Source organism: Prionailurus viverrinus, chromosome C1, assembly GCF_022837055.1.
Source record: "Prionailurus viverrinus isolate Anna chromosome C1, UM_Priviv_1.0, whole genome shotgun sequence".
Classification (NCBI taxonomy): Eukaryota; Metazoa; Chordata; class Mammalia; order Carnivora; family Felidae; genus Prionailurus; species Prionailurus viverrinus.
The window spans coordinates 13,281,915-13,289,995 of NC_062568.1; the positions used below are offsets into that span (position 1 = coordinate 13,281,915).

Genomic DNA, 8,081 nt, shown 5'->3' on the forward strand with positions numbered 1-8,081 from the left:
GAGAAAAGATGTTTCTGAAATGGATGATTTGCTCTCCCTGCTATCAATACTTAGTATGAAGAAGCTATAGTAATTAAGGAAGTGTGGTGTTGATGTGAGGATATACAGGTAGACCTATGAAACAAAGTGCCCAGAAATAGGTCCACAACAATGTGGATACTTTATTTATAATAAAGGTGGCCCTGCAGACAGGAGGTAATATTTTCAATAAATAGTTCAGAAACAATGGAGTACCCTTACAAGAAAAATTCACCTTTGTCACTTTAACTTAAAATGTACACACAAATAGAATCCAGGTGGATTATAGGTCAATGTGAACAATTAAATGATGAAACTTATTCTACAGCTTAAAGCCATTTGGTGGTTTTATTTCACTTCTCTGAACTTCTATTCTGCAAAACTTTGTAGATAAAGCATTTAGAGGATAGCACAAGAATAACTTCATGTCCTAATAGTTGGAAATGACTTCTTAAGGAGGAAACAAAAGTGTAATAAATAAAGGAAAAGATGGTACATTTGATATATTAAATTAAGAATATCTACAAACTCGGGGCACCTGGGCGGCTCGGTTAAGCATCCGACTTCGGCTCAGGTCATGATCTCATGGTCTGTGAGTTCGAGCCTGCATTGGGCTCTGTGCTGACAGCTCAGAGCCTGGAGCCAGCTTCGGATTCTGTGTCTCCCTCTCTCTCTGGCCCTCCCCCATTCACTCTCTCTCAAAAACAAAAAGAATATCTATAAACTCTTTGAGCTCAAGTAAGACCGTTTTAGGATATACTATTATCTCTGTCATGTGAATGCCAACTTCTTCCAGCTGTCTTCTCTGATAAGAATGGAAAAGGATGAATTTCCTAAGTCAGTGTTGTCTGGTAGAAATATAATTTATAATTATATACGTAATTTAAGTTTTTCAAAAAAATAAAACTAAAAATATAATTTTCTAGTAGTCACACGTTTTAAAAAGTAAAGAAGAAACAAGGCAAGTCTGTTCTCTTTAAAAGTGTGGCTTGGAGAGATATTTTTTACTTTGATAGCCCACAGAAAATCACACTGGTATATAATTTCTTGCTGTTGTTTTGCCTTTTAAATAGGCCTTTATTATAAATTTAAAATCTAGAGAAGCTCTTTTTTTCCCCTACCCAATGAGTTCACAAATACAGACATTGGAGCAAGTTCTTCATTTAAAGATATCATTTGTGAATTGGTAAAAGATGATATCCTTGGGCACTAGTGCAGCTTCTAATAGGCAGTGCAATCCACAGACAGTCACCATGCCAAGGCCAATAAGGTTACCTCACCATCTAGAATTTACAGTTTAATTCCTACCCTTAACAGGGAAGGATAAAATTTATGTGGTCCAAAAGGGGAAAACTATACCCAAAAGACAGTCGTGGATGAGTCTCCACATTTTCCATTCAAGGTGATATTGACTTTTCCTGTCCCACTGGCCCTTGGGATGTTTCCCCATATGTAGTACTATTATTCTTTATCTCATTCTGCACCAAAGTGAATTAAAATCTTCTTTGATTATAGCATGATATTGGGAGGTAACCAGTGATATTTAAATATGCTGACTTGTAAGTGATTGAACTTTCAGTGAGAATACTCCATGGGCACTCTTCAGTTTTGATTCCACAAGAAGAGACTAGGTAAAGAAACTCAAAAAAGTCCAACAGCCCTCCAGTTGTAGGACAACCAGTTCCCAGATATATTTCATAATGCTGAGGTTTCTGGTAATGCAAATAAGAATTTTGTTTAATTCTTACCTGAAGCCAGTGCTCATTACAGGTTACAAACACATCCTCAAAACCACAAATCAACACAAAAAGCATGAGGAGCCCTCTGGACAATCCAACATGTCAGAGGAAACAGGAAATCACACTGGTCCATTATTTTGATGATATTGTGGCAACTGAATATGATGAGCAGAAGGTAGCATGAGCCCTAGATGTCATAAGACACATGCATGGAAGAAGGACCTCAGGAAAGCTGAGTCCTGCCACATTAATGAAGTTTCTAGGGTCCAATTGTCTGTGGCATGTCGAGATGCCCTCTCTAAAGTGAGACACTTGCAATGAAAAAGAGACAATACTCTTTATGGAAGAATGGGCCTCTTTGGCATTTGAGGCAACAGAAAACACATTTCAACTCTAACCCATCAGGCTTTCGTATGGCCTGAAACAAGGGAACATTCTGCAGGAATTCCGAGTGGCAATGCAAGTAGTCCTTTCACTTGATAATTATGACCAGTGGCCTCAGGAGCAACGGAAGTGTCTGTAGTAGACGGAGACATCACATGAATCTTCTGGTAAGCCCCAGTAAGATTATTATAAGGTAGATCCCTAGGATTTTAAAGGAAAGCTGTGCCCTTTTAGGCCATCAGCTATTCTCCATTTGAAAAGCAGCTTAGTTTCTTACCAGGCCCTGGAATACTGAACACCTGGCCATGGGACAACCACTAATTATGCATTGGGTATTATCTGATCCAGTAAACCATAAAATTGGAGGTTCATCACAGCGTTCTACTGTTAAATAGAAATGGTGTATACACGACTGGGCCCAAGAAGATATGGATTAAACAAGTTACATGAAAAGATAGCCCAGATTCCTTGCTTCACTGCCTTTCCCACAACCTTATTACAGCTTTCTGGGGAATTCTCTATGACTGCCTAATAGAGTGGGGGGAAAGCACAGAGACAATTTATAGATGTTTGCACAAAATGCAGGCAACAGTTAGAAATGGAAGAGTGCTACATTACAGCACAATTCAGAAGTGTCTGTGAATTACATTGGTGAAGAGCAATCCTTTCTGTGGGAAGTTTTGTTGGTAGATCTGGTGGTCCACTCAGAATTGAAGAAGAAAAAAATTGAAGTATTCGTCTATACTGATAACAGTATTCATGAATAGCAGGTTGGTTGGCTGATCTGGGATTTGAATAGAACAAGATATGAAAATCTGTGACCAGAAAGTCTGAGAGGGTTCACTTGGGAGGAACAGTGTGAAGACAGTCGTGGTTTCCTGTGTAAATAATCATGAGAAGAAGTAGACTGTAGGAAAGCTTGTCAGTAATGAGGTTATGAAATGACCAATTCTGTGGATAACATTCATCCTCTTTCCCCAGGCCCCCTGGTGCTTTCTTAATGGGTCAATGGATGTGGAGCAGGAAATGCATGGGCTTACCAACATGAATTTCCCTCCTCCTGAATGGTGTGGTTACAGCCCACCTGAATACCAATTTGCTTACAGCAGAGGATAATGTTGAGCTCCCAAAATGACACACCTGGTGACAGAATTTTATTTTGAACCTCTTTCACCATGAAAAAAGGCAGTGAGGAACACCTGGGTGGCTTAGTCGGTTGAGCATTCAACTCTTGATTTCAGCTCAGGTCATGATCCCAGGATCATGAAGTATGCTTAAGATTCTCTCTCTCTCTCTCTCTCTCTCTCTCTCCCTCTGTCCCTCTCCCCCACTCATACTCTCTTTCTGTGAAGAAGAAAGAAAGAAAGAAAGAGAAGAAAAAACAGAAGAAGGAAGGAAGGAAGGAAGGAAAGAAGGAAGGAAGGAAGGAAAAAGAGGGGTGCCTGGGTGGCTCAGTTAGTTAAGTGTCCAACTCTTGATTTCAGCTCAGGTCATGATCTCGTGGTTGTTAGATTCAAGCCCCACATCAGGCTCTGAGCTGACAGAGAGGAGCCTCCTTAGGATGCTCTCTCTCCCTCTCTCTCTCTGCTCCTTCCCTTTCCCCTCCCCTGTTTGCTCTCTCTCTCTCTCTCTCTCTCTCTCTCTTTCTTAAAAATAAACAAATAAACAGTTTTTAAAAAGAAAAAGGAAAAATGGCAGTGAATTATATTCTGGATATGGATTTGCCCTTTCTGTCCTCAATACTTCTGATAACGTTCACTCACCATTAGTGAACTTATGGAATGATTGTTTTATCCATCCCCAAGAGTTTTGGGACTAAGGAGTAAAGGTCAGAGTGGCCCCCTCACTATTATACCTCAAAATATCTGAAGGAACCTGTGCTTCCCAACTCCTGAATGAGTTTTCAGCTCCTAGTGCCCAAGAGAGGAATGTTTTCCCATAGTCATAGTCATAGTCATAGTCATAGTTGAATTGGAAGCTGAGACTACCACCCAGTCACTTTGGGTTCCTCATGCCACTAAATCAATAGACAGATATGGGTATCACTATATTAGCCACAGTGATTGACTCCAATCACTGTCTGGCTGTGAGTTGACAAAGGTCTACATTTCTTTACCTGTCCATACCTTTATAGGTAGTTCTTTCATTAAACTCTTCAGATTTACTTTGACTGAGTGTACCACAGTTTCTGGACAAGTTCAAAGCATTAGACTGTACACACATGAAGACAAAATTAATAAACTGGACTGTAGTTCAAAAGAAAATATCCAGAATGAAGTATAGACAAAAGAATGGAAGATACAAAAGATATGGTAGAACCATAAAAGATACTACATGACAGTCTAACATACATTGACTTGGAGTTCCGAAGGAAGGGAACAAGGAAATGGGGTAGAATCAATATTTAAGATGACAATGTCGGGGTGCCTGGGTGGCTCAGTTAGTTGAGTGTCCGACTTCAGCTCAGGTCATGATCTCACAGTCCATGAGTTCGAGCCCCGCATCAGGCTCTGTGCTGACAGCTCGGAGCCTGGAGCCTGCTTCGGATTCTGTGTCTCCCCCTCTCTCTGCCCCTCCCCTGCTCATGCTCTGTCTGTCTCTGTCTCAAAAATAAATAAAAACATTAAAAAGATTTTTTAAGATGATAATGTCTGAGAATGCCTCAAAATTGATGAAAGACATCAAGCCATGTATTCAAGAAACTGAATCTCAGGGTGAATAAATGGAAAGAAATGTCTCTCAAATCACAACGTATTAAAACTGTTGACAATCAAAGATGGGTTACCTCTAAAAGAGTAACAATTATACTTCAGATGATTTCTCAAGAAGAGAGAGGGGGAGGGAGAGAGAGAAAAGGGGATCAAGTGAGCCGATGCCTAAAGTTTGCTGCTAGGATATACTCTCTACCTTCACCCTATTTTCTGTCTCAGGAGGCTAACCTGTATGTACTATTTCAATGAGCTCCCTTTTCCCCTGGATTCTGGTTAGGTTAGGACAATGGGAATACTAGGAGAGATCAGAGGGAGGGAATGAGGAGAGTGAGAATAAAAGTTCTTTTTCCCCAGCTTCCTCCCTGTGAGGTTGTTACAGGCTGTCCATTCCCCCTGGCACGTGCAACAGGAAACATGTACAATGGTATATACACAGTCACACTATTCATGACAACCCAAGACTGGGGATAATCCAAAATCTATGTATATTTACTTTTCTTTATACTTTCATGACCCAACCATGCATTCTTAGGTTAAAATTGTAAATAAAAGCAAAGAAACATGGTCAAAAAGAGGATGAATAATGGCTACCTTTGGAAGAGTAATGACTGGGAAACACAAGGTTTTTAGGGTGCTAGAAATGTTCTCTTTCTTGACTTGGGTTACATGGGTGTTCATTTTGTGATAATTTGTTAAGTTGCTCATTTTGGCTTTATGTATTTTTCTGTTTGTTTTATTTCACAATTTACAAAGTTTTTAAAAAGGAAATAAATGAGTGAAGTGATAAAGATGGCAGAAGGAATTGTGGAAGGTGAGGAGAATTCCCTGAGTACATTTTATTATATAGTTTTGATTGTTGAAAAATGTAAATATTTTACATATTCAAAAAATAAAATTATATATAAAGTAAAAAAAACCCTAAAATTGAAAACAAACTGAAACAAACCAAATTGTATATCAAATTGGTAAAAATGACTACACAAAGAACTATTTCAAGTGACTTTAGGAAGCAGTATTTTGATGGTATACCCTGAGGGATTATAATCCAAGGACAAAATAAACTACCACACATCTTAGATGTCCTTATAGTTTTATTAGTTGAGTAATGTTTATATTATTATTTGTAAATTATTGTATGTATATTGTAGGATTACACATATAAGTGATTATATTAATGCCATAAGAAACCAAAGTTTTCAGTGTGAGAATAAAGAGATACCAGTACAAAATCAAGAGTGCAATAAAAATCACAGTTAAATTTTAATTGGTTGGGGTGCCTGGGTGGCTCAGTCAGTTGTGCACCTGACTCTGGATTTTGGCCTAGGTCATGATCCCAGGGTCGTTAGATGAAGCCCTGCATCAGGCTCCTTGATTAGTGTGGAGCCTCCTTGAGATTCTCTCTCTCTTCTCTCTCTCTCTCTCTCTCTCAAATAAAAAACTTTTTAAATTGGAAATATCAGTATGTGTGAGTGTGGGTTTGTGTGTGCATGTATCTTAATATTCTAGCTCTGTGCACTGAAAGGGCCTAAAAGCAATATCACTTCAGTTTCCATTATCACCCTTTTTTTTCAATGTTTATTTATTTTTGAGAGAGAGACAGAGACAGAGTGCAAGCAGGGGAGGGGCAGAGAGAGAGATAGAGACACAAAATCCAAGCAGGCTCCAAGCTCTGAGCTATCAGCACAAACCATGAGATCATGACCTGAGCTGAAGTTGGACTCTTAACGGAGGTACTCTTTCCAGGTACTCCTCCATTATCACCCTGGAAACCCAGATCGTGGGGGAGCCTGGGTGGCTCCCAGGCTCCAGCCACCCTGTGTGGCTCAGTCGGTTATGTGTCTAACTCTTCATTTCGGCTCCAGGTCATGATCTCTCTGTCGTGATATTGAGCCCGGAATCCATGCCCAGCATGGAGCTGGGTTGAGATTCTCTCTCTCCTTCTCTCTCTTTGCCCCTTTCCTGCTCTCTAAATAAATAAATAAATATAAACATTAGGGGCGCCTGGGTGGCGCAGTCGGTTAAGCATCCGACTTCAGCCAGGTCACGATCTCGCGGTGCGTGAGTTCGAGCCCCGCGTCAGGCTCTGGGCTGATGGCTCAGAGCCTGGAGCCTGTTTCCGATTCTGTGTCTCCCTCTCTCTCTGCCCCTCCCCCGTTCATGCTCTGTCTCTCTCTGTCCCAAAAATAAATAAACGTTGAAAAAAAAATTAAATATAAACATTAAAAAATACCCAGCCAGATTGTGGTCTCTAAAATTGGTCCTTATTAAAAGCTTCCAAGTATCTTTGGAAGAATGGCTGCTTTCACGTCTAGGGCAGGGAATAAAAAACATGAACTTGGTACATCTTGGAATGATAGGAAGTAAGAGAACTTTCAGTTATTAGTGGGATGTTTCAAAAACACACCAAACCAGTTTAAAGGAGCTTTCATTTACTTATTCTGGGGCAATTTGAATATAAAAAAAGAATGATTACTGCAATTGATTGATGCTCATTGACTATATGAAAACCCATACTTCCCATAGTAATGCTCAAACAAGAAAAGTCATTAGGATGTTTCTTAAAAATTTATTTGTCACTGTCAAAGGCAGCTACTACATCCAAAATTCATTATGCTCCAAATTGGTAAACCAAAAAAATAAGAATGTATGCTACATTTCCAGCTGGAATTGTATTTCCAGTTGGAATTGTATTTCAGGGTAGGGGTGCCCAGGTGGCCCAGTTGGTTAAGTGATAGACTCTTGGTTTTGGCTCAGATATGATCTCATGGTTCCTGATCTCCAGCCCCTGCATTGGGCTCCATGCTGACAGCACAGAGCCTACTTGGGATTCTCTCTCTCCCTCTCTCTCTGCCCCTTTCCTGCTCCCACCCTCTCTCTCAAAATAAGTTAAAAATGCTTAAAAAATTAACCTGATCCAATCAAGACATTAGATATAACTTCTAGTTTACAGTAAATGCAGGGGATACACAGGATAGATACAGGGCAAATACAGGGAGATCTATCATGAGGAAACAATCAGACAAATACAGAAGGTGGGGAGTTGTAAATAAAAACTAACCGGGTCTATCCAACAAGACAAAGTCAAAAATGGGGGAGGGGCGTGTCTGTGTTAATTTAAAGAGAATTAAGAGACAAACCAAATGCAATGGTGGTCTTTGACTCCTATTTTGAACAAAACAGATGGAAAAAGGCATTTTTTGGAAACAATTTGAGTTTTTGAATATAAACT

At 39.7% G+C, this 8,081-nt stretch overlaps 1 pseudogene; it reads right to left on the minus strand.

Moving 5' to 3' along the window:
- Positions 1–1,328: 1,328 nt before the first annotated feature.
- Positions 1,329–4,265, minus strand: LOC125173778 (oocyte-secreted protein 4A-like; annotated as a pseudogene).
- Positions 4,266–8,081: the final 3,816 nt, after the last annotated feature.